The following is a 23,671-nucleotide window of genomic DNA, read 5'->3' as shown; positions in this document are numbered from 1 at the left end:
CCGCACCAGAGCTCCAGCTGCTCCACTTGTTGGCGGTACGCAGACTCGTCGCCGTCTTTGATGAGACCGATGACCGTGGTGTCGTCTGCGAACTTTATGTTTGACAGCTGGATCTGTTGAGGTGCAATCGTTTGTGTAGAGAGAGAAGAGCAGTGGCGAGAGGACACATCCCTGTGGGGCTCCAGTGCTGGTGGTGCGTATTGATGATGTTGTTGCTCCCAGTCTCACCTGTTGTGTCCGTCCCGTCAGGAAGCTGAGGATCCACTGGCAGATCGCAGGGGACACACCGAGGTGGAGTAGTTCGGGGGTGAGGAGTTCCGGGATGATGGTGTTGAACGCAGAGCTGAAATCCACAAACAGAACCCTTGCGTAGGTCCCTGTGCTGTCGAGGTGCTTGAGGATGTAGTGCAGACCTATGTTGACTGCGTCTTCCACAGACCTGTTTGCCCGGTAGGCAAACTGGAGAGGGTCCAGCACGGGTCCAGTGACGTTCTTTAGGTGGTTCAGCACAAGGCGTTCAAAGGACTTCATGACCACAGACGTCAGGACGACAGGCCTATAGTCGTTCAGTTCCGATGTTGCCGATTTCTTGGGAACTGGGATGATGGTAGACTGTTTGAAGCAGGATGGGACCTCACACAGCTCCAGGGATCTGTTGAAGATTTGTGTGAAGACCGGAGCCAGCTGGTCACCGCAGACTTTCAGGCAGGAGCGGGACACTTTGTCGGGCCCCGGAGCTTTCTTGATCTTTTGCTGCTTGAAGAGCCGTCTCACGTCCTGTTCGTGGATCTGTAGTGGAGAAAAAGAGGGTGGGGGGGGGGGTAGGTAGAGTGGTTTCTGGTAGAGGTGGGTGTGAGTGGGAAATGGGGGTGTCCTTTTCAAATCGGCAGAAAAACATGTTTAGTTCATTAGCAAGACCCGTATTGTTCACTGTTTGGGGGGGTGGCATTCTATAGTTAGTGATTGCTTTCAGACCCTTCCATACAGATGCAGAGTCGTTAGCAGAGAACTGGTTTTTCAGCCTCTCTGCATAGCTTCTCTTTGCGATGTTAATTTCCTTCGTCAATTGGTTTCGGGCATGTTTGTACAGTGCCCGATCTCCACTTCTAAATGCGGCCTCTTTCTCTTTCCTGAGTTGCCTGAGTTTGGGAGTAAACCATGGCTTGTTATTGTTGAAAGAGCGGAAGGACTTCGTTGGTACACACATGTCCTCACAGAAACTGATGTATGATGTTACAGTGTCTGTGTATTCATCCACTGTGCCCGTTGAAGTTTCAAAGACGCCCCAATCAGTGCAGTCTAAGCATTCTTGTAGAGCTAGCCTTAACAACCGGTTTAACACATTTGAGTTTCTGTCTGTATGTAGGTATTAAGTGGATTAAATTGTGGTCAGAAAGACCCAATGCTGCACGGGCGAACGATCGGTATGCATTTTTGATTGTTGTATAGCAGTGATCTAGAATGTTGCCTTCTCTGGTGAAACAGTCGATGTGCTGCTTATATCTGGGAAGTTCACGGTTAAGATGTGCTCTATTAAAATCGCCCAAAATGATCAGGGGTGACTCTGGGTATTTTAGTTCGAGTTTGTTTACTTGTTCGGCTAGCGTTTGTATCGCCGTGTTAGCGTTAGCTTGTGGCGCAATGTAAACACCGACTAGTAAAAAGGAGGTGAACTCACGTGGCGAGTAGAATGGCTTGCAGTTTAAAGACAGCGACTCCAGGTCCGGGCTGCAGTGTGCGTCGAGCTTCGTGACATCAGTGCACCATTCTTCGTTGATATAGAAGCAAATCCCACCACCTTTCGATTTCCCTGATAGCTCCGTGTCGCGGTCGGCCCGGAGAAGGCGGAAGCCGGGTAGATGTAGCGCGGGATCTGGATGGCGGTCACTGAGCCAGGTTTCAGTGAAGCAGAGCGCAGCAGAACGTGCAAATGTTTTGTTGGTCTTTGTGAGGAGAATAAGTTCATCCATCTTGTTTGGCAGAGATCGTAGATTAGCAAGATGGATCGATGGGAGCGGGGTTCGAAATCCACGCTGCCGGAGCTTGACGAGCACGCCGGCTCGCTTCCCCCTCCTCCGGCGGCGTTTCCATGCTCCGTACAGCGCAGCCGCTCCGCTCGCGATTAGCTCCGAAAAACCTTGTGGATTTTCGTGTGCTGGTGAAAAAAGACCGAGCGTAGACTCCCCAATGCGCAGCAACTTTTCCCTCGTGTAAGTAAGCCGCTCAGGGTCGCCAAAAACAAACGAAAATGACAAAAACAGGGATAATACTAGGGAGCGTGTGACCGAGGCTGCCATCGCTGTCGGCGCCTGGTAGGCCGTAAAAGAATTTGGGGCACATAAAATAAAAGGTCAATATAACACAAAAGGTGTTTCTTTAGTTGAGAATCAATTCATGTAAAACGGAATAAATTCCACAAGGTCTCTAGATTTCCCAAGAATGGCTATTGACCCCTCCCAAAATAATGGCACCATTTATTACAGTGGTGGGGAAACATGACATTGAAATAATGAGCACCACTAGAGAGCTTTGGAAACGTGTGCGGTGTTCAGAGAGGCCATTTTGATGTTCATGATTCTCATCAATTTTCCTATCTACCCGAGAGAGACAGAGCAAGTCACATTTAGAGAGAGACAATGACTGCTGCAATAGGGCCTAAGCTGCGTTGACGTGCTCACAAAGTCATTTTGTTGGTCCAGGTAATGGGCTTGGGGAGATGTGTAATAAGGACTTGGCTTGTCGCCCACCTAGACTGGCCTGAGCACCATTAATTAGCTGTTCCTGTGCCTGCCTTAGCTCACACTGTGTCTCTCTGCAGGGCCTTAACTGGGCACTTTGAATGTCAGGGAATTATTCTTTTATAACCGCCCTTTCATCGTCTCTTTCACCATCACCACCACATGGTCATTTCTTGACCATGCATGTATCATAAATCACTTGTTTGGCATGCTACTGATGAAAGTGAATGTACTCTCTCGAGTGTTAGCATCACCGACTATTAATCAGAAAAGCCACTAAAACTAAAGGGGACATAATGTGGAAAATGTACTTTTAATCGCTTGTATACAAATTGAGCAATTGGGTCTCTCAAGTGCCTGTCTGGACACCCACAAAGTGTGAAATTAAGCAACAAGAGTGAATTACTCGTGAGCTGTTTATTTCCAAATTGTCTATTATCGAGCCATTCAAAATGTTGCTCAAATGTGACGTAATGTTGTGGTAAAATGAATCATAATCCCGCCTCCGCACCGAGTTTTTTAACCTTGGGATACTTGGGATATCAGAGACAACAGGTACAGTGAATGTTCCCATCCCCGGAATTCTATGGAAAGGAATATCCTTCACCTGGAATAAAAACCTATGCATTAACATTTTGACTATGATATTACGTGTTACCGGAAGTTGCGTAAGCGGAAATTCCACTACCCGTAACCCGGATGGAGGTGTAATGCCGCGGGAGCTTAAATACACGCAACGCCTACCCGATGCGACAGAAAACACACAACGCTGAAAGTTTTCACTATGCATTTTTCGATCATCAGATTCTAAACGACGACGTCTAAGTGAGTTTTTATTGCCGTGCCTTTTACTGTAATTGCAAATGATTTTAACTTTATTCACTTACGTCCTGGAGAGCGCGGCACTAGCTTAAAAGCAGCACCCACTCGACATGACCGAAGAAATGTGTTCGCTTCGCCGTTTCATTCATTAGATTCGAAATGAAGACGTGTAAGCGACTTTTTATTGGAGTGCGTTTTACTGTAATTGCGAAAGATTTTAACTTTATTCACTTACGTCATGTAGATCATCGCATCGAAACGTAGAAGAACTGTAACTACTGGAGCGGAGCGAGTGAAATGCATCCGTTTGAGCGAGGCTGGACACAAAGTTAAAAAGATCCAGCAGACACTAGGAGTCAGAAAGACGCAAATCTACGAAACTTTAAAAAACAACGCATCGATTCAACTCCTGATGACAAGCCACCATCCAGCAATGAAGCAATGCAAATGGCAATAAAAATCCTTCAGTATGCACACGAATTCCCAGACATCGGTGATCAACGGGACAGTTACTTGCAAATAGCAAGAAAACTGTATGACACACAGGCAAACATTATCATGAACCAAAGAATGCATCCAACAAAACAATCCAAAATGCACATTTTTTTCACAAGACAGAAAAAAGTAAACATTAAATACTGTACGTATTTTACTGTTGTGATTTTTGTTTTGATTTATTTGTTATATAAACAGTTTTTGGACGGTGTATTTTTGTATTTTATTGATTGTGTTGTTACACGTGCATTTTGTCAACACACTTGTAGGTTCATAAAAGACATGTACCATGGTTTCCCAAATGAGGAATTTCTGTTTTCAGGACAAATTGGACAGCACAAACACGAGTCCCTACTAGAGAATATTTACTGTACTGTAAGCACAGTTGGGTGTTAACTGGCCTTTCCACACCTTTGTCCTCAGTGCCGAGCCTTGCAGTTAGTTCAGTGCAGTAAAAAAGTACCTGCCCGCCTCCTGATTTCTGTGTTCTTTACATATTTAACACACAAAACGTTTCAGTTCATCAAACCAATTTAAATATTACACAGAGACAACCCAAGGAAATAAAAAATCTATTTCTAAATGGAACTTTAATTTACTAAGGCACAGAAAAAAAAAATCCAAACCTACCTGTGCCGATGTGAAACAGGGATTGCCCCATGAACCTACTCATGGGTTATGCCACCCTTGGCGGCAGTAACTGAAATCAAGCATACGATCATTGGTGATGAGTCTTTCACGTCGCTGTGGAGGAATTTTGGCCTATATAAATCAACACGTATTGTATTGTACTCTTCTTCGTAGAATTATTTCAACTCCACCATATTGGAGGGTTTTCTAGCATGAACTGCCCATTTAAGGTCACACCACAGCATCCCAATTGGGATCAAATCCACACATTGATTTGGGCACGCCAAAACCTTAATTTTGTGGGGAGTTTTCTTCTTTTTATTTTATTTTAGGCATTCAGAAGTGGAATTGCTGGTGTGTTTCAGATCTTTGTCCTGCTGCAAGTTACAAGAGCGTGAGGGTGCTGATTGTCAGATGTTTCATTTCAGGATTTTCTGGTAGATAGCAGAATTCATTGTCCAATCCAATCACAACAATTTGTCCTGGTCCTGACGTAGCAAAGAAGCCACAGATCAACACACTGCCACCACCAAGCTTCACTGTTGCCATGATGTTTTTATTCTCAAATGCTGCATCATTTTTTACTCCAGACATAACGGGCCACACATCTCCCAAAAAGTCCATTTTTGACTCATCAGTACACAGAATGTTTTTCCAAAAGTTTTGAGTATCATCAAGGTGTCTTTTGGCAAATGTGAGACAAGGCTTAGTGTTTTTTTGGACAGCAGGGGTTTTTGCCTGGGAACTCTCCCATTGATGGCGTTTTTAGCCAGTTGTCTATGCTACAGTCATGAACACTGACTTAAACAGAGACCATTAAGGTTTGGAGTTCTTTGGATGTTGTTCTTGGTTATTTTGCAACTTTCTGTATTAGTGATTGGAGTAATTTTAACCGGTCGACCACTCCTGTTTGCCACTGTTCCCAGGTTTCTTCATTTGTGGAGATTGGCTCTGACAGTGGTTCGCTGGAGCCCCAGAGTCTTAGAAATGGCTTTGTAACTTTTCCAGACTTATAGATTCGATAACTTTGTTTCTAATTTCTTGAATATCTGTGAAGATGACATGATGCGTTTGTTTCTTAAGATCTTGTCACCTACTTTGTCTGATTTCTTGATTCAAAAAATGTGGTGCTAGGGTGTTGCCTGTGAAATTGAACTCAGCTTTCTCAAAACTGTTGTTAGTCAGTTACTTGTATTGTAACAAGTGTGGGGTGGGGCCAATTATTTTTTTCACGTAGAAACAGGTAGGTTTGGAGTTTTCAGCACTGTATGTATGCATATGTGTTATGTGTGTCTTGTGGGTGCCTTCATGTATGAGGCAGAACAACCCCACCAAAACCTAGTGGAGTGGTTTTCAACAGTGTGTTTTTGGATGACCTGTAATTATCTTTCCTCAATGTATTTTGACCAAAGACCAGACTGACTGTTTAAAGACCATTTTTTTACAAAGCACGGTAATGATGTGTCAGTTACGAATTCATGGTTCTTTGAAGTGATCAATGTGAGCCAGCTCCTCACCGGTGCTACTCCCGTGGTTCACTTCAAAGAGCCTGTATGTTATTGGGCAAAGTGTGTGGCTGCGGCGGCTCTGACTATATGGAGCAGACGGGGCAGGGGCGAAAGTTACAGACAGAACACATCAGGGAGCTCGGTCAAAGCAGGCAGGTTTATACTGCTCACCCTTCTACATGTATAATCAGTAACTCCTCTGGACATGTCCACACCATCTAAGTCACCTATTTCTAACTTTTTTCCTCTAAACATCGAACCTTGGCTGTACCTCTAATGAGCTCATTTCTATTCTATCCGTCCTGGTGACTCCTAAAGAAAACCTCAACCTGAATTTCCACTACTTCCACCTCTGTTTCCTGTCATTTCTTCAGAGCCATTGTCTCCACTCTCGAGATTGTCTTATAAACTTACCCCTTCATCCTTGAAGTGTCCATAATGTGGAATAATGCTGCAAAACTTGGACACTTTTGTGCCGATCCATCAGATAAAATGCAGATATAGAAATTGTTTAAATGTAATGGAATACCATGGGTAAAACAAGGGGGGCATTTGCAAGGCATTGTTTGTATCTATTCCTAGTGTAATCCCATTTTAGGCAGCTTTTAATTTAAAGTGTTTTTTATTGGAAAGTGTCAATCAAAAATAAACTCATTGGATGTAAACAGAAGTCCTCCACAGTGTGAGCCAATAACTTACCATAGATAGTACTATGGGGCGAAATTATAATTTGACTTTTTTCTTTTCTTATTTTTTTTTATCTTAACCCTTTCTTGAATGTCCGCTCCAAGAAAAGTTGACATGCCGAATTGCGCAACCGGTTTACTTGTCAAAATCGATTGTGGAGCCAATTCAGCAGGTCAATGTCCCACTTGATCCACAAAATGACATGGCACAGCAGGTGTTCAGAAATGAGAGAAATTAAATTCAATTCCTTATTATGAACGGATTGAGGAGCAGTCGCGACCCAGCAAGCACACTTTGCAAAAGTGTGATTCTACGGTTATGCAGGACTTTGTACTGTGATATTAACAAAAGTTAGTTTATGTTTCATCATACACATTTACTGAAAGGAATGTTTTGGGGTTTTTTTAACCCCCCCTCAAAAAAACACTCAATCCAACTTAGTCATGTTTCAGAAAAATACATATTTAACCGAGACTGTTAGTTTTACTTGACTTCTTTTTTGCTTTAAGCCAATTCTCAATATTTGTGTTTATATCTCATATAGGATCCAAATTTGACTTGTGATTTTAATGGCTTTACTGCTCTCTTCTTTTCCATGTGCTGTGGTTCCTTCTTCACAAAAGGTAATACATTTTTTCTTCATACATGTTTGTGTCAAGCTGACCAGAATGCAAATACAGTATGTGTTGAATTAGACATTGTAGGAAACAGTGAGCAATAATAGATATTGTGTGTTGCATCTTTTGGAACACATACACACACACACACACACACACACACACACACACACACACACACACACACCTGGCTGGCATAGTCTACCGAAACATCTGTGCGGAGTATGGACTGGAAACCCCGAGGTCATAATGGGAAACACCTCCAAAGGTGGTGGAGAATGACAGAGATCCAGACTGACAAGATGGTAATGGCAAACCAACCAGATATCGTGATCATAGATAAAGGGCAGAGGAAAGCCGTCGTAGTGGATATAGCGGTCCCAAGTGATGGAAACATCAGAAAGAAGGAACATGAGAAACTCGAGAAATACCAAGGGCTCAGAGAGGAGCTGGAGAGAGCCTGGAAGGTAAAGGTGACAGTCGTGCCTGTGGTGGTCGGAGCACTCGGGGCAGTGACCCCCAAACTAGATGAGTGGTTGCAACAGATCCCGGGAACAACATCGGACATCTCAGTCCAGAAATGTGCAGTGCTGGGAACAGCAAGGATACTGCGCAGAACCCTCAAGCTTCCTGGCCTCTGGTAGAGGACCCGAGCTGAAAGAGAGACGGACACCACCCAAGGGGGGTGAGACGAGGAATATAGCATTAAGTAATGTTACTTACTACAAACATTTATTACTGCATGCATGTACACCATTAAATTTGAAATATTATATACACTCATACACATGTACATATACCTGTACAGGGAGGGTACCAACTTGGCAGATTTTCCTCTTTCGCAGGGGGATCTGGTCCCCCATTAACCAATCACTGTCTCATTTTATGGCAGTGGCATCACAAATGCTCTATGGATTAAAAATAAGACACTAGAAAATATCCACAAGCATCACAGTAGACACCAACTTCTTTTGTTGTCTCTTGTAGATGTTCAATTTGTATGATTTATTTTTTTCCAGCAGGTTTGTCCTCATGTGTTTATCCATCCATCCATTTTCTGACCCTCTTTATCCTCACAATTAAGGGTTGCAGGGCGTGCTGGAGCCTATCCCAGCTGTCTTTGGGCAATAGGCGGGGGACACCTTGAACCAGTTGCCAGCCAATCGCAGGGCACACAGAGATGAAGAACCATCCGTGCTCACACTCACATCGAGGGACAATTTAGAGCGTTCAATCAGCCAGCCATGCATGTTTTTGGAACGTGGAAGGAAACCGGAGTACCCGGAGAAAACCCACGCATCCAATGTGGACAGAGCTAAAATAGTATAAAAACAAGAAACCATTTTGGAGAGATTAGACTACATATGTAAAAGTCAAGGCCCCCAGGGCCACATTTGGCCTGTGAGAAGGTTTTCTACGGTCCCTGGGATATTGATTTATTGTTTGAACCGGCCCGCAGACCGCAGCAAGCCGGCAGGCCGCAAAACTTTTACAGGCATCAATACTACATTTCCCACCATGCAACTGTGATGCACCAAGCAGTCAGCCGCTTCATTTCAATATTTATTGGTGCGGCTGTCATTAGCGTAACAGTAAAGTTAACTTTCAGATCCCCATCAAAAATGGCAAAACGGAATGTGGACACCGAGAACCGGGGGTTTCAAAGAAGGTGGGATTCGGAGTACATTGTTCATGGAGGTAGCTGGAAAACCTGTGTGTTTTCTGTGCGGAGAAAGTGTGGCGGTATTGAAAGAGTATAATCTGAGACAACATCATGAAACGAAACACGTGGACAAGAATATGGACATGGAACAAAGGCTTCAGAAGGTGGAGGAATAAAAGCGAAGCCTCAAATCTCAACAGGCTCTGTTCAAAAAAGCCAAATCACAAAGCCAGCCCGCTGTCAAGGCCAGTTTTATTTTGGCAAAACAGATCGCAAAATCAGCCCGGCCATTTACAAAGGGGGATTTCATAAAAATACTCTATGCTTAACATTTGTGACGAAGTTTACCCAGGAAAAAAAGCAACTCTTTAAACGTGAGCATGAGCAGAAACACCATTGCCGAGCAAGCAGAGCAGTTGGCCATTCATCAAACACGGCAGCTTGTGAAAAAGGGAAAAGATGTCATTGCATATTTCTTTGCTGTGGATGAGAACGCTGACGTTTCTGACGTTGCCCAGTTGTCAATTTTCATCCGCGGAGTGGATTCCAGCCTTAGTGCGACAGTGTAGTTTTTGGCTTTACGTGCTCTGCATGACACGACGACAGTGCATGAAAAATATGCGGCAGTGGGTGCTGCGCAGTTTGCCCATTTCCTCCCAGACACAATGGCCCAGCTGCGCATCGAGGCTGCTCAAACGTTATCGATGTTTGGCATGGCGTGAACAACTATTTTCTTTCACTATACAAATATTTGTATAGCATCTAATTATACATATGAAATGATATTTGACACTCTTGTAAAAGCCCTATTCTCTAACTCAGGGGTGCCCAAACTTTTTGGATCAAAGATCTACTTTTCGATCAACTAACCTCCCGGGATCTACCCTTACCAGTGTGCACATGTCCACGCGCGCGCGCGCGGACGCCATGATGAGAAACAGCCTGAAACGGAGGCATGTGACGCACTTTTACAGGCTGTTAACTATCGTAGCTCACACGTACCGTCTTAAAGTGCTTCCCTGGGCCCTCCTAGATTCCTATTCTTTGTTCGTGCCCTCTTTAAATTGTACGCGAAGCAAACTCTGAATGACAATCATGACGATAAAAGATAGAGCGCAACAGCTCTGATCACAAGCTGGAATTGCAAACTGCTGAGCGCTAACAACTTCCGGTGACGTAATCACGCGCCACAGTAAATGTAAGATTCACCAGCTTTATTTTATTTTTTAAATATTTTTTTTTTGTGAAAATGAGACTGATAAGATGATTAGGGTGCAATGTATATTAACACAAAAAATATATTACTAACATGTACAAAGACACACAAATGGTTGTTTGTTTGTTTTTTTCCTCGACACTCCTCGGATCTATTTGGGACCTGTCTTAGATCTACCGGTAGATCAGGATCAACCTAAAGGGCACCCCTGCTCTAACGTATTCAACAAATGTATGGTAAATATCTACAAAGATTAATTGATAAAATACTTACATATCCATCCATCCATCCATCCATCATCTACCGCCGGGTCGCGGGGGCAACAGCTTTAGCAAGGAAGCCCAGACTTCCCCCTCCCTAGCTACTTCTTCCATCTCTCCCTGGGGGATCCCGAGTCGTTCCCAGGAAAGCTGGGTGACATAGTCTCTCCAGCGTGTCCTGGGTCTTCCTCGGGGTCTCCTCCCGGTGGGACATGACCGGAACACCTCATCGGGGAGGCGCTCGGGAGGCATCCGAATGAGATGCCCAAGCCACCTCATCTGGCTCCTCTCGATGTGGAGGAGAAGCGGCTCGACTCTGAGCCCCTCCCGGATGATTGAGCTTCTCACCTTATCTCTAAGGGAGAGCCCGGACACCCTGCGGAGAAAACTCATTTCAGCCGCTTGTATCCGGGATCTCGTTCTTTCGGTCACGCCCATAGCTCGTGACCATAGGTGAGGGTTGGGACGTAGATCGACCGGTAAATTGAGAGCTTCGCCCTTTGGCTCAGCTCCTTCTTCACCACGACAGACCGATACAACGTCCGCATCACAGCAGACGCTGCACCGAGCCGCCTGTCGATCTCCCGCTCCCTCCTGCCCCCACTCGTGAACAAGACCCCAAGATACTTTAACTCCTCCACTTGGGGCAGGAGCTCCTCCCCGACCTGGAGGGGGCACTCCACCCTTTTCCGACTGAGGACCATGGTTTCAGATTTGGAGGTGCTGATTTTCATCCCAACCGCTTCACACTCGGCTGCGAAACGCTCCAGTGAGAGTTGGAGAGCCCCGTTTGAAGGAGCCAACAGCACCACATCATCTGCAAAAAGCAGGGATGCAATACTGAGGCCGCCAAAACGGACCCCCTCAACGCTTCGGCTGCGCCTAGAAATTCTGTCCATAAAGGTTATGAACAGAATCGGCGACAAAGGGCAGCCTTGGCGGAGTCCTACCCCCACTGGAAACGATTCCGAATTACTGCCGGCAATGCGAACCAAACTCTGACATTGGTGGTATAGTGACCGAACAGCCCGTATCAGGGGGTTCGGTACCCCACACCCACGAAGCACCCCCCCACAGAACTCCCCGAGGGACACGGTCAAACGCCTTCTCCAAGTCCACAAAACACATGTAGACTGGTTGGGCGAATTCCCACATACCCTCAAGGACCCTGCTAAGGGTGTAGAGCTGGTCCACTGTTCCACGGCCGGGACGAAAACCACACTGCTCCTCCTCAATCTGAGGCTCGACTTCCTGACGGACCCTCTTCTCCAGCACCCCTGAATAGACCTTACCATGGAGGCTGAGGAGTGTGATCCCTCTGTATTTGGAACACACCCTCCGGTCCCCCTTTTTAAAAAGAGGGACTACCACCCCGGTCTGCCAATCCAGAGGCACTCTCCCTGTTGACCACGCGATGTTGCAGAGGCGTGTCAACCAGGACAGCCCCACAACATCCAGAGCCTTGAGGAACTCCGGGCGGATCTCATCCACCCCTGGGGCCTTGCCACCGAGGAGCTTTTTAACCACATCGGTGACTTCAACCACAGAGATAGGAGAGCCCACCTCAGAGTCCCCAGGCTCTGCTTCCTCCAAGGAAGGCGTGTTGGTGGAGTTGAGGAGGTCTTCGAAGTACTCTGCCCACCGGTTCACAACGTCCCGAGTCGAAGTCAGCAGCGCCCCATCCCCACTGTACACAGTGTTAGTGGTGCACTGCTTCCCCCTCCTGAGACGTCGGATGGTGGACCAGAATTTCCTCGAAGCCGTCCGGAAGTCGTCTTCCATGGCCTCACCGAACTCTTCCCACGCTCGGGTTTTTGCCTCGGCGACCACCGAAGCCGCGGTCCGCTTGGCCAATCGTTCCCCGTCAGCTGCCTCTGGGGTCCCACAGGCCATAAAGGCTCGATAGGACTCCTTCTTCAGCTTGACGGCATCCCTTACTGCTGGTGTCCACCAGCGAGTACGGGGATTGCCGCCACGACAGGCACCGACCACCTTACGGCCACAACTCAGATTGGCCGCCTCAACTATAGAGGCACGGAACATGGTCCACTCGGGCTCAATGTCCCCCGCCTCCCCCGGAACATGGGAAAAGCTCTGTCGGAGGTGGGAGTTGAAACTCCTTCTGACAGGGGATTCCGCCAGATGCAAACCCTCACTATACGTTTGGGTCTGCCAGGACGGACCGGTATCTTCCCCCACCATCGGAGCCTACTCACCACCAGGTGGTGATCAGTTGACAGCTCCGCCCCTCTCTTCACCCGAGTGTCCAGAACATGTGGCCGCAAATCCGAAGATACAACTACAAAGTCGATCATCGAACTGCGGCCTAGGGTGTCCTGGTGCCAGGTGCACATATGGACACCCTTATGCTTGAACAAGGTGTTCGTTATGGACAATCCGTGACGAGCACAGAAGTCCAATAACAAAACACCACTCGGGTTCTGATCAGATGGGCCGTTCCTCCCAATCACGCCCCTCCAGGTATCACTGTCATTGCCCACGTGAGCATTGAAGTCCCCCAGCAGAACACGGGAGTCCCCAGCAGGAGTACTCTCCAGCACACCCTCCAAGGACTCCAAAAAGGGTGGGTATGCTGAGCTGTTGTTTGGTGCATATGCACAAACAACAGTCAGGACCCGTCCACCCACCCGAAGGCGGAGGGAGGCAACCCTCTCGTCTACCGGTGTGAACCCCAATGTACAGGCACTGAGCCGGGGGGCAATGAGTATGCCCACACCTGCTCTGCGCCTCTCACCGTGAGCAACTCCAGAGTGGAAGAGAGTCCAACCCCTCTCGAGAGAACTGGTACCAGAACCCAGGCTGTGTGTGGAGGCAAGTCCGACTATATCCAGTCGGAAATTCTCTGCCTCACACACCAGCACTTACATATGTGATGAAAAATAACTTGTACAGTAAAGAGTGGCATATACAACTGTGTAAATGTACTTACCGTGTGCCTGAATGTGTCAAAGAGGCATGGTACTGAACTGTAATACAACACTTCCATCACTAGAGGCATTGCATTACACTTTAATACAATTACTGGGGGCAGAATACTCCCCGCCTGGCATCTGGAGGATGGCAACCCAATAACCCAACAGGAAAAAACAATGAACATCAACAAAGGTAAGTGTCAATGTGTTATCCGCTATATAGTGTCCTTGGGAACCACGAAGAGAAAACCAGCTGGTCAGCTGGTAGGGTCCAGGCTGGCATGATCAGCTGGGTTGTGGTCAGTGGACGCCTTGTTCCACTGATTTGGCTTCAGGGCAAATTTGCTTTGCTTTTTGTTAACGTGCTACCAAAATCAGAACCCCAAAATAGTGTGGTCTCGGCAGACATTTCCAGGAAAAGCTAACTCTCTTTCAGTAGAAAAATAAAGCCGGTTGAAATTCTCCACCTTTGAACATCGATGATAGTTACACAGCTTTACTTGACACACATCACTAGAACTTAATTATATGAACTGAGGCCTCAGTGAGATTTGAACACACAACCCCTGGTTTACAAGAACAGTGCTCTAACCACTGAGGTATGAGGCCTTGCTGCTCATTGCCCATCAACATTTTTGTTACCGTGCTACCAAAATCAGAACCCCAAATTGGTAAGGTCTCGGCAGAGATTTCCAGGAAGTTAGGTCTCTTGCTTGTCTTGCAGTAGAAAAATAAAGCTAGGTGAAATTGTCCACCTTTGAACATCGATGAAAGTTACACAGCTTTGCTTGAAACACATCACTGGAACTCAGTTATATGAACTGAGGCCTCAGCGAGATTTGAACTCACGCCCCCTGGTTTACGAGACCTGTGCTCTGACCACTGAGCTATGAGGCCTTGCAGGCTCCTTGACCGTTGACACTTTTGTTAACGTGCTACCAAAATCACAGGCTCAAAATAGTCTGACCTCTGCAGATTTTTCTGGTAAAAGCGAAGTCCGCTGGTTGACTTGCAGTAGAAAGTTAGGTTCAAGTTTGAAGGATAGTGAGAAGTACACCGATTTGCTTGACACACATTATGTGAACTCAGTTGTATGCGATGAGGGCTTAGTGAGAATTGAACTCGCGACCCCTGGTTACAAGACCAATGCTCTGACCACTGAGATATGAGGCCTTCCACACTTTCAGGGCGTTAACATCTTTGTTAACGTGCGACCAAAATCACAGCCACAAAACAGTCCTGTATCAGCAGATTTTTCTGGGAAAAGCCAATTCTGTTGCTTGACTTGCAGTAGAAAGTGATGCTCACGTTTGAATGAGACTGACAAATACAGACTTGCTTGACACACATCACTGGAACCTGGTTATATACAATGATGCCTCAGTGACAACTGAACTCACGACCCCTGGTTTACTAGAGCAGTGCTCTGACCACTGAGCTATGAGGCCTTGGGGGCTTACTGGCCATTAACATTTTTGTTAATGTGCTACCAAAATCACAGGCTCAAAATAGTAGGATCTTGGCAGATTTTTCTGGGAAAAGCCAATTCTGTTGCTTGACTTACAGTAGAAAGTGATGCTCACGTTTGAATGAGACTGACAAATACACAGATTTGCTTGACACACATCACTGGAATCTGGTTATATACAAGGAGGCCTCAGTGAGAATTGAACTCACGACCCCTGGTTTACTAGACCAGTGCTCTGACCACTGAGCTATGAGGCCTTGGGGGCTCATTGGCCATTAACATTTTTGTTAACGTGCTACCAAAATCACAGGCTCAAAATAGTCGGATCTCTGAAGATTTTTCTGGGAAAAGCCAAGTCCGCTGCTTGACTTGCAGTAGAAAAACAAAGCATAGTGACATTGTCCACATTTGAAAATTGATGAAAGTGACACAGATTTGCTTGGCACACATCACTGGAACTCAGTTACATGCGATGAGGCCTCATTGAGAATTGAACTCATGACCCCTGGTTTACGAGACCAGTGCTCTAACCACTGAGCTATGAGGCCTTGTGCACTCTTAAGCCGTTAATGTTTTTGTTAACGTGCGACCAAAATTACAACCCCAAAACAGTCCGAAATCGGCAGATTTTTCTTGGAAAAGCCAAGTCCGCTGCTTGACTTGCAGTAGAAAGTGATATTCACGTCTGAATGATACTGACAAGTACACAGAATTGATGACACACATCACTGGCAATTGGTTATACTCAATGAGGCCTCAGTGAGAATTGAACTCACGACCCCTGGTTTACTAGACCAGTGCTCTGACCACTGAGCTATGAGGCCTTGTGGGGTCATTGTCCATTAACATTTTTGTTAACGTGCTACCAAAAACAGAGCCTCAAAAATGAGGTCTCAGCAGTTATTTCAGAGTAAAGCCAAGTCTGTTGCTTGACTTGCAGTAGGAAAACAAAGCATCGCGACATTCTCCACATTTGAACATTGATGAAAGCGACACAGATTTGCTTGGCACGCATCACTGGAAGTCAGTTACATGCGATGAGGCCTCAGTGAGAATTGAACTCACGACCCCTGGTTTACAAGACCAGTGCTCTGACCACTGAGCTATGAGGCCTTACACACGTTCAGGCCGTTAACATTTTTGTTAAGGTGCGACCAAAATCACAGCCACAAAACATTCCTGTCTCAGCAGATTTTTCTGGGAAAAGCCAATTCTGTTGCTTGACTTGCAGTAGAAAGTGATGCTCACGTTTGAATGAGACTGACAAATACACAGATTTGCTAGACACACATCACTGGAATCTGGTTATATACAATGAGGCCTCAGTGAAAATTGAACTCACGACCACTGGTTTACTAGACCAGTGCTCTGACCACTGAGCTATGAGGCCTTGGGGGCTCATTGGCCATTAACATTTTTGTTAACGTGCTACCAAAATCACAGGCTCAAAATAGTCGGATCTCTGAAGATTTTTCTGGGAAAAGCCAAGTCCGCTGCTTGACTTGCAGTAGAAAAACAAAGCATAGTGACATTCTCCACATTTGAACATTGATGAAAGTGACACAGATTTGCTTGGCACACATCACTGGAATTCAGTTACATGCGATGAGGCCTCATTGAGAATTGAACTCATGACCCCTGGTTTACGAGACCAGTGCTCTAACCACTGAGCTATGAGGCCTTGTGAACTCTTAAGCCGTTAATGTTTTTGTGAACGTGCGACCAAAATTACAACCCCAAAACAGTCCGAAATCGGCAGATTTTTCTTGGAAAAGCCAAGTCCGCTGCTTGACTTGCAGTAGAAAGTGATATTCACGTCTGAATGATACTGACAAGTACACAGAATTGATGACACACATCACTGGCAATTGGTTATACTCAATGAGGCCTCAGTGAGAATTGAACTCACGACCCCTGGTTTACTAGACCAGTGCTCTGACCACTGAGCTATGAGGCCTTGTGGGCTCATTGTCCATTAACATTTTTGTTAACGTGCTACCAAAAACAGCGCCTCAACAATGAGGTCTCAGCAGTTATTTCAGAGTAAAGCCAAGTCCGTTGCTTGACTTGCAGTAGGAAAACAAAGCATAGCGACATTCTCCACATTTGAACATTGATGAAAGCGACACAGATTTGCTTGGCACGCATCACTGGAAGTCAGTTACATGCGATGAGGCCTCAGTGAGAATTTAACTCACGACCCCTCGTTTACAAGACCAGTGCTCTGACCACTGAGCTATGAGGGCTTACACACTTTCAGGCCGTTAACATTTTTGTTAAGGTGCGACCAAAATCACAGCCACAAAACATTCCTGTCTCAGCAGATTTTTCTGGGAAAAGCCAATTCTGTTGCTTGACTTGCAGTAGAAAGTGATGCTCACGTTTGAATGAGACTGACAAATACACAGATTTGCTAGACACACATCACTGGAATCTGGTTATATACAATGAGGCCTCAGTGAGAATTGAACTCACGACCACTGGCTTACTAGACCAGTGCTCTGACCACTGAGCTATGAGGCCTTGGGGGCTCATTGGCCATTAACATTTTTGTTAACGTGCTACCAAAATCACAGGCTCAAAATAGTCAGATCTCAGCAGTTATTTCTGGGTAAAGCCAAGTCCGTTGCTTGACTTGCAGTAGAAAAACAAAGCATAGTGACATTCTCCACATTTGAACATTGATGAAAGTGACACAGATTTGCTTGGCACACATCACTGGAACTCAGTTACATGCGATGAGGCCTCATTGAGAATTGAACTCATGACCCCTGGTTTACGAGACCAGTGCTCTAACCACTGAGCTATGAGGCCTTGCTGCTCATTGGCCATTAACATTTTTGTTAACGTGCTACCAAAATCAGAACCACAAAAGAGTCAGGTCTCGGCGGACATTTCCAGGAAAAGCTAAGTCTCTTGCAGTAGAAATATAAAGCAAGGTGAAATTCTCCACATTTGAGCATCGATGAAAGTTACACAGCTTCGCTTGACACACTTCACTGGAACTCAATTATATGAACTGAGGCCTCAGTGAGATTTGAACTCACGACCCCTGGTTTACTAGACCAGTGCTATGACCACTGAGCTATGAGGCCTTGTGGGCTCAATGTCCATTAACATTTTTGTTTACGTGCTACCAAAAACAGAGCCTCAACAATGAGGTCTCAGCAGTTATTTCTGGGTAAAGCCAAGTCCGTTGCTTGACTTGCAGTAGAAAAACAAAGCATAGTGACATTCTCCACATTTGAACATTGATGAAAGTGACACAGATTTGCTTGGCACACATCACTGGAACTCAGTTACATGCGATGAGGCCTCATTGAGAATTGAACTCATGACCCCTGGTTTACAAGACCAGTGCTCTAACCACTGAGATATGAGGCCTAGCTGCTTATTGGCCATTAACATTTTTGTTAACGTGCTACCAAAATCACAGGCTCAAAATAGTAGGATCTCGGAAGATTTTTCTGGGAAAAGCCAAGTCCGCTGCTTGACTTGCAGTAGAAAAACAAAGCATAGTGACATTATTCACATTTGAACATTGATGAAAGTGACACAGATTTGCTTGGCACACATCACTGGAACGCAGTTACATGCGATGAGGCCTCATTGAGAACTGAACTCATGACCCCTGGTTTACAAGACCAGTGCTCTAACCACTGAGATATGAGGCCTAGCTGCTCATTGGCCATTAACATTTTTGTTAACGTGCTACCAAAATCACAGGCTCAAAATAGTCGGATCTCGGAAGATTTTTCTGGGAAAAGCCAAGTCCGCTGCTTCACTTGCAGTAGAAAGCTAGGTTCAGGTTGTAAGGACACTGACAAGTACACCGATTTGCTTGACACACATCATGCGGACTCAGTTGTATGCTATGAGGCCTCAGTGAGAATTGAACTCACGACCCCCGGTTTACTAGACCAGTGCTCTGACCACTGAGATATTAGGCCTTGTGGGCTCGTTGTCCATTAAAATTTTTGTTAACGTGCTACCAAAAACAGAGCCTCAATGAGGTCTCAGCAGTTATTTCTGGGTAAAGCCAAGTCCGTTGCTTGACTTGCAGTAGAAAAACAAAGCATAGTGACATCCTCCACATTTGAACATTGATGAAAGTGACACAGATTTGCTTGGCACACATCACTGGAACTCAGTTACATGCGATGAGGCCTCATTGAGAATTGAACTCATGACCCCTGGTTTACGAGACCAGTGCTCTAACCACTGAGCTATGAGGCCTTGTGCACTCTTAGGCCGTTAATGTTTTTGTTAACGTGCGACCAAAATTACAACCCCAAAACAGTCCGAAATCGGCAGATTTTTCTTGGAAAGGCCAAGTCCGCTGCTTGACTTGCAGTAGAAAGTGATATTCACGTCTGAATGATACTGACAAGTACACAGAATTGATGACACACATCACTGGCAATTGGTTATACTCAATGAGGCCTCAGTGAGAATTGAACTCACGAGCCCTGGTTTACTAGACCAGTGCTATGACCACTGAGCTATGAGGCCTTGTGGGCTCATTGTCCATTAACATTTTTGTTAACGTGCTACCAAAAACAGAGCCTCAACAATGAGGTCTCAGCAGTTATTTCAGAGTAAAGCCAAGTCCGTTGCTTGACTTGCAGTAGGAAAACAAAGCATAGCGACATTCTCCACATTTGAACATTGATGAAAGCGACACAGATTTGCTTGGCACGCATCACTGGAAGTCAGTTACATGCGATGAGGCCTCAGTGAGAATTGAACTCACGACCCCTCGTTTACAAGACCAGTGCTCTGACCACTGAGCTATGAGGCCTTACACACTTTCAGGCCGTTAACATTTTTGTTAAGGTGCGACCAAAATCACAGCCACAAAAATTTCTGTCTCAGCCGATTTTTCTGGGAAAAGCCAATTCTGTTGCTTGACTTGCATTAGAAAGTGATGCTCACGTTTGAATGAGACTGACAAATACACAGATTTGCTAGACACACATCACTGGAATCTGGTTATATACAATGAGGCCTCAGTGAGAATTGAACTCACGACCACTGGTTTACTAGACCAGTGCTTTGACCACTGAGCTATGAGGCCTTGGGGGCTCATTGGCCATTAACATTTTTGTTAACGTGCTACCAAAATCACAGGCTCAAAATAGTCGGATCTCTGAAGATTTTTCTGGGAAAAGCCAAGTCCGCTGCTTGACTTGCAGTAGAAAAACAAAGCATAGTGACATTATCCACATTTGAACATTGATGAAAGTGACACAGATTTGCTTGGCACACATCACTGGAACTCAGTTACATGCGATGGATGAGGCCTCATTGCGAATTGAACTCATGACCCCTGGTTTACGAGACCAGTGCTCTAACCACTGAGATATGAGGCCTAGCTGCTCATTGGCCATTAACATTTTTGTTAACGTGCTACCAAAATCACAGGCTCAAAAGAGTCGGATCTCGGAAGATTTTTCTGGGAAAAGCCAAGTCCGCTGCTTGACTTGCAGTAGAAAGCTAGGTTCAGGTTGTAAGGACACTGACAAGTACACCGATTTGCTACACACACATCATGCGGACTCAGGTGTATGCTATGAGGCCTCAGTGAGAATTGAACTCACGACCCCTGGTTTACTAGACCAGTACTCTGACCACTGAGATATTAGGCCTTGTGGGCTCATTGTCCATTAAAATTTTTGTTAACGTGCTACCAAAAACAGAGCCTCAATGAGGTCTCAGCAGTTATTTCTGGGTAAAGCCAAGTCCGTTGCTTGACTTGCAGTAGAAAAACAAAGCATAGTGACATTCTCCACATTTGAACATTGATGAAAGTGACACAGATTTGCTTGGCACACATCACTGGAACTCAGTTACATGCGATGAGGCCTCATTAAGAATTGAACTCATGACCCCTGGTTTACGAGACCAGTGCTCTAACCACTGAGCTATGAGGCCTTGCTGCTCATTGGCCATTAACATTTTTGTTAACGTGCTACCAAAATCAGAACCACAAAAGAGGTCTCGGCAGACATTTCCAGGAAAAGCTAAGTCTCTTGCAGTAGAAATATAAAGCCACGTGAAATTCTCCACATTTGAGCATCAATGAAAGTTACTCAGCTTTGCTTGACACACATCACTGGAACTCAATTATATGAACTGAGGCCTCAGTGAGATTTGAACTCACGACCCCTGGTTTACTAGACCAGTGCTCTGACCACTGAGCTATGAGGCCTTGTGGGCTCAATGTCCATTAACATTTTTGTTTACGTGCTACCAAAAACAGAGCCTCAACAATGAGGTGTCAGCAGTTATTTCTGGGTAAAGCCAAGTCCGTTGCTTGACTTGCAGTAGAAAAACAAAGCATAGTGACATTCTCCACATTTGAACATTGATGAAAGTGACACAGATTTGCTTGGCACACATCACTGGAACTCAGTTACATGCGATGAGGCCTTAGTGAGAGTTGAACTCACGACCCCTGGTTTACAAGACCATTGCTCTGAACACTGAGCTATGAGGGCTTACACACTTTTAGGCCGTTAACATCTTTGTTAACGTGCGACCAAAATCACAGCCACAAAACAATCCTGTATCAGCAGATTTTTCTGGGAAAAGCCAAATCTGTTGCTTGACTTGCAGTAGAAAGTGATGCTCACGTTTGAATGAGACTGACAAATACAGACTTGCTTGACACACATCACTGGAACCTGGTTATATACAATGATGGCTCAGTGAGAACTGAACTCACGACCCCTGCTTTATGAGACCAGTGCTCTGACCACTGAGCTATGAGGCCTTGGGGGCTCACTGGCCATTAACATTTTTGTTAATGTGCTACCAAAATCACAGGCTCAAAATAGTAGGATCTCGGAAGATTTCCTGGGAAAAGCCAATTCTGTTGCTTGACTTACAGAAGAAAGTGATGCTCATGTTTGAATGAGACTGACAAATACACAGATTTTCTTGACACACATCACTGGAATCTGGTTATATACAATGAGGCCTCAGTGAGAATTGAACTCACAACCCCTGGTTTACTGGACCAGTGCTCCGACCAGTGAGCTTTGAGGCCTTGGGGGCTCATTGGCCATTAACATTTTTGTTAACGTGCTACCAAAAACGGAGCCTCAACAATGTGGTCTCAGCAGTTATTTCTGCGAAAAGCCAAGTCCGGTGATTGACTTGCAGTAGAAAGTTAGGTTCAGGTTGTAAATACATCATGCGGACTCAGTTGTATGTGACGAGACCTCAGTGAGAATTGAACTCACGACCTCACGACTGGTTTTTCAGCTTCTCTGCATAGCTTCTCTTTGCGATGTTAATTTCCTTTGTCAATTGGTTTCGGGCATGTTTGTACAGTGCCCGCTCTCCACTTCTAAATGCGGCCTCTTTCTCGAGTTGCCTGAGTTTGGGAGTAAACCATGGCTTATTATTGTTGAAGGAGCGGAAGGACTTTGTTGGTACACACATGTCCTCACAGAAACTGATGTATGATGTTACAGTGTCTGTGTATTCATCCAGTGTGCCCGTTGAAGTTTCAAAGACGCCCCAATCAATGCAGTCTAAGCATTCTTGTAGAGCTAGCTTTGCTTCATCTGTCCATTTTTTCACAGTCTTAACAACCGGTTTAACACATTTGAGTTTCTGTCTGTATGTAGGTATTAAGTGGATTAAATTGTGGTCAGAAAGACCCAATGCTGCACGGGCGACCGATCGGTATGCATTTTTGATTGTTGTATAGCAGTGGTCTAGAATGTTGCCTTCTCTGGTGAAACAGTCAATGTGCTGCTTATATCTGGGAAGTTCATGGTTAAGATGTGCTCTATTAAAATAGCCCAAAATGATCAGGGGTGACTCTGGGTATTTTAGTTCGATTTTGTTTACTTGTTCGGCTAGCGTTTGTATCGGCGTGTTAGCATTAGCTTGTGGCGCTATGTAAACACCGACTAGTAAAAAGGAGGTGAACTCACGTGGCGAGTAGAATGGCTTGCAGCTTAAGGACAGCGACTCCAGGTCCGGGCTGCAGTGTGCGTCGAGCTTCGTGACATCAGTGCACCATTCTTCGTTGATATAGAAGCAAATCCCACCACCTTTCGATTTCCCTGATAGCTCCGTGTCGTGGTCGGCTCGGAGAAGACGGAAGCTGGGTAGATGTAGCGCGGAATCTGGGTGGCGGTCACTGAGCCAGGTTTCAGTTAAGCAGAGCGCAGCAGAACGTGCAAAGGTTTTGTTGGTCTTTGTGAGGAGAAGTTCATCCATCTTGTTTGGCAGAGATCGTAGATTAGCAAGATGGATCGATGGGAGCGGGGTTCGAAATCCGCGCTGCCGGAGCTTGACGAGCACGCCGGCTCGCTTCCCCCTCCTCCGGCGGCGTTTCCATGCTCTTTACAGTGCAGCCGCTCCGCTCGCGATTAGCTCCGAAAAACCTTGTGGATTTTCGTGTGCTGGTGAAAAAAGACTGAGCGTAGACTCCCCAATGCGCAGCAACTTTTCCCTCGTGTAAGTAAGCCGCTCAGGGTCGCCAAAAACAAACGAAAATGACAAAAACAGGGATAATACTAGGGAGCGTGTGACCGAGGCTGCCATACCTGTCGGCGCCTGATTAACATTTTTGTTAACGTACTACCAAAATCAGGGCCTCAATATAGTCGGGTC

At 45.7% G+C, this 23,671-nt stretch overlaps 1 protein-coding gene, 1 long non-coding RNA gene and 23 other non-coding genes across 26 annotated transcripts in view; 2 read left to right on the top strand and 23 right to left on the bottom strand.

Annotated features, from left to right (window-relative positions):
* LOC127607030 (receptor-type tyrosine-protein phosphatase gamma-like) overlaps nt 1–23,671 on the top strand; it is a 399,557-nt gene that overhangs the window by 162,087 nt on the left and 213,799 nt on the right. The gene's annotated exons all lie outside the window — the stretch shown is intronic.
* LOC127607225 (uncharacterized) lies at nt 1,879–23,634 on the top strand. Its single transcript, XR_007964032.1, has 2 exons — nt 1,879–1,932; nt 23,241–23,634. It is a non-coding gene; the product is annotated as an uncharacterized LOC127607225 (long non-coding RNA).
* Nucleotides 14,394–14,466, bottom strand: trnat-cgu (transfer RNA threonine (anticodon CGU)). The gene has a single exon. It is a non-coding gene; the product is annotated as a tRNA-Thr (tRNA).
* trnat-agu (transfer RNA threonine (anticodon AGU)) lies at nt 15,222–15,294 on the bottom strand. The gene has a single exon. It is a non-coding gene; the product is annotated as a tRNA-Thr (tRNA).
* Nucleotides 15,513–15,585, bottom strand: trnat-cgu (transfer RNA threonine (anticodon CGU)). The gene has a single exon. It is a non-coding gene; the product is annotated as a tRNA-Thr (tRNA).
* On the bottom strand, nt 15,789–15,861 carry trnat-agu (transfer RNA threonine (anticodon AGU)). The gene has a single exon. It is a non-coding gene; the product is annotated as a tRNA-Thr (tRNA).
* Nucleotides 16,078–16,150, bottom strand: trnat-ugu (transfer RNA threonine (anticodon UGU)). Its single transcript has one exon. It is a non-coding gene; the product is annotated as a tRNA-Thr (tRNA).
* Nucleotides 16,355–16,427, bottom strand: trnat-agu (transfer RNA threonine (anticodon AGU)). Its single transcript has one exon. It is a non-coding gene; the product is annotated as a tRNA-Thr (tRNA).
* Nucleotides 16,646–16,718, bottom strand: trnat-cgu (transfer RNA threonine (anticodon CGU)). Its single transcript has one exon. It is a non-coding gene; the product is annotated as a tRNA-Thr (tRNA).
* Nucleotides 16,922–16,994, bottom strand: trnat-agu (transfer RNA threonine (anticodon AGU)). Its single transcript has one exon. It is a non-coding gene; the product is annotated as a tRNA-Thr (tRNA).
* trnat-ugu (transfer RNA threonine (anticodon UGU)) lies at nt 17,211–17,283 on the bottom strand. Its single transcript has one exon. It is a non-coding gene; the product is annotated as a tRNA-Thr (tRNA).
* trnat-agu (transfer RNA threonine (anticodon AGU)) lies at nt 17,488–17,560 on the bottom strand. Its single transcript has one exon. It is a non-coding gene; the product is annotated as a tRNA-Thr (tRNA).
* On the bottom strand, nt 17,779–17,851 carry trnat-cgu (transfer RNA threonine (anticodon CGU)). The gene has a single exon. It is a non-coding gene; the product is annotated as a tRNA-Thr (tRNA).
* On the bottom strand, nt 18,060–18,132 carry trnat-agu (transfer RNA threonine (anticodon AGU)). Its single transcript has one exon. It is a non-coding gene; the product is annotated as a tRNA-Thr (tRNA).
* trnat-ugu (transfer RNA threonine (anticodon UGU)) lies at nt 18,349–18,421 on the bottom strand. The gene has a single exon. It is a non-coding gene; the product is annotated as a tRNA-Thr (tRNA).
* Nucleotides 18,639–18,711, bottom strand: trnat-ugu (transfer RNA threonine (anticodon UGU)). Its single transcript has one exon. It is a non-coding gene; the product is annotated as a tRNA-Thr (tRNA).
* On the bottom strand, nt 18,915–18,987 carry trnat-agu (transfer RNA threonine (anticodon AGU)). Its single transcript has one exon. It is a non-coding gene; the product is annotated as a tRNA-Thr (tRNA).
* trnat-cgu (transfer RNA threonine (anticodon CGU)) lies at nt 19,201–19,273 on the bottom strand. Its single transcript has one exon. It is a non-coding gene; the product is annotated as a tRNA-Thr (tRNA).
* trnat-agu (transfer RNA threonine (anticodon AGU)) lies at nt 19,477–19,549 on the bottom strand. Its single transcript has one exon. It is a non-coding gene; the product is annotated as a tRNA-Thr (tRNA).
* Nucleotides 19,766–19,838, bottom strand: trnat-ugu (transfer RNA threonine (anticodon UGU)). The gene has a single exon. It is a non-coding gene; the product is annotated as a tRNA-Thr (tRNA).
* Nucleotides 20,042–20,114, bottom strand: trnat-agu (transfer RNA threonine (anticodon AGU)). The gene has a single exon. It is a non-coding gene; the product is annotated as a tRNA-Thr (tRNA).
* trnat-cgu (transfer RNA threonine (anticodon CGU)) lies at nt 20,337–20,409 on the bottom strand. Its single transcript has one exon. It is a non-coding gene; the product is annotated as a tRNA-Thr (tRNA).
* trnat-agu (transfer RNA threonine (anticodon AGU)) lies at nt 20,613–20,685 on the bottom strand. Its single transcript has one exon. It is a non-coding gene; the product is annotated as a tRNA-Thr (tRNA).
* On the bottom strand, nt 20,899–20,971 carry trnat-cgu (transfer RNA threonine (anticodon CGU)). The gene has a single exon. It is a non-coding gene; the product is annotated as a tRNA-Thr (tRNA).
* On the bottom strand, nt 21,176–21,248 carry trnat-agu (transfer RNA threonine (anticodon AGU)). The gene has a single exon. It is a non-coding gene; the product is annotated as a tRNA-Thr (tRNA).

Source organism: Hippocampus zosterae, chromosome 9, assembly GCF_025434085.1.
Source record: "Hippocampus zosterae strain Florida chromosome 9, ASM2543408v3, whole genome shotgun sequence".
In the NCBI taxonomy this organism is placed as follows: domain Eukaryota; kingdom Metazoa; phylum Chordata; class Actinopteri; order Syngnathiformes; family Syngnathidae; genus Hippocampus; species Hippocampus zosterae.
The sequence above is the reverse complement of the archived record's forward strand: the minus strand, read 5'-3'. Positions and strand labels throughout refer to the sequence as shown.